This window comes from Rousettus aegyptiacus, unplaced genomic scaffold, assembly GCF_014176215.1.
Source record: "Rousettus aegyptiacus isolate mRouAeg1 unplaced genomic scaffold, mRouAeg1.p scaffold_m13_p_16, whole genome shotgun sequence".
NCBI classification, from domain to species: Eukaryota; Metazoa; Chordata; class Mammalia; order Chiroptera; family Pteropodidae; genus Rousettus; species Rousettus aegyptiacus.
This window is the reverse complement of record NW_023416291.1, coordinates 2,009,511-2,010,754: the sequence shown is the minus strand read 5'-3', so window position 1 is coordinate 2,010,754 and position 1,244 is coordinate 2,009,511. Positions and strand designations below refer to the sequence as shown.

General features: G+C 48.4%; 1 pseudogene; it reads left to right on the top strand.

The window, feature by feature from the left end:
• The first annotated feature begins 887 nt into the window (after positions 1-887).
• LOC118612759 lies at positions 888-999 on the top strand (annotated as a pseudogene).
• The last annotated feature ends 245 nt before the right edge of the window (positions 1,000-1,244 follow it).

Here is a 1,244-nt window from a genome sequence, read left to right as displayed (position 1 = left end):
AGCTCCCCCCGGGGGGGGGCCATCAGACTGGCGACCGTGATCACCGCTCACGCGGCCACCTCCCCACACAGGCCAGACCTAAGCGACCCGCCTCGGCCACCAGCGGAGCAATGCCCGGCGAGGAGAGGTCAGTCTGGAGGCTGGGGGGCGGGGTGGGGGGTGCGGTGGGGCTTAGGGGTACAGAGGCGGGGTGTGGGGTGCGGGGATGAGGGGCGTGAGTAGTCGGTGTCGCGACAGCCGGAGGGCTGCTCTTTCTATTCTGCGCGTTTTTTTTGTTTTGTTTTTTGCAAGTTGAGGACTTATAGTCTTTCTCACATTTTTTTTTTCATAATCTGAAACAGATTCAAGAACAAAAAAGAACCAATGGCATTGTTTTATAAAAGAATTAACAAAGACCTTGCTTATTTCGTTCCAGAAGTTTTGAAATGATGTATTTATGGCTTCAGTTAACCTATAATTAGTGGAAATTCACCAAATGGAAATATAAACATGTTGTAAATATAAAATATGAGTTCTTAAACCAGCCAAAGCCCGCTTGGGGCAGAGACATTAATGGCGACATTTGGAATGTGACTGCAAATTAAATAAGAAATGCTTTACACGACATTTAATAACTGCGCTAGGACCATCCGTATTCACTGGTTCAAACTCTATTCGTCGCGGGTCCACTGACAGGCCTGTCACAGGCGAGGAGGAGATCGTGGGCATGAAGAAAAACGGTGCAGGTGCCGGCCTTCATGGAGCTTAGGTCTGCACGATGGGAGGGACAAGCTAGCAGACGGAGTACGTGACGTGCTGGTGGTAAGTGCCTTGGAGGAAAGTAAGAGACGCGAGTCAAGAAGTGCTGACGGGGAGGAAGTACTAGTTATTTTAAATAAGGTGAATTAGTCCACAGCCACACCACCCTGAACGCGCCTGATCTCGTCTGAAGCTAAGCAGGGTCGGGCCTGGTTAGTACTTGGATGGGAGACCACCTAGGAAGACCAGGTGCTACAGGCATTTGAAAAATAAAAATTAAAAAGGTGAATTACGTTACTGACAGTTGCCCTTTATACGCATTGTAGAATTATTTAAGAAATATTCCAAAGGCATCATAGGATATAGAAGAGATAACTTCACTGTTTTGGGGTGCAAGAATGGAAAGTACCAGAAATTTCCATTCCCTAGAACAATGTTAACGGGCACAGTGACGTAAGCTGCATACGGCATGCCGCGGGCGGTGTCCAAGGTGCTGAGGTTTCGGG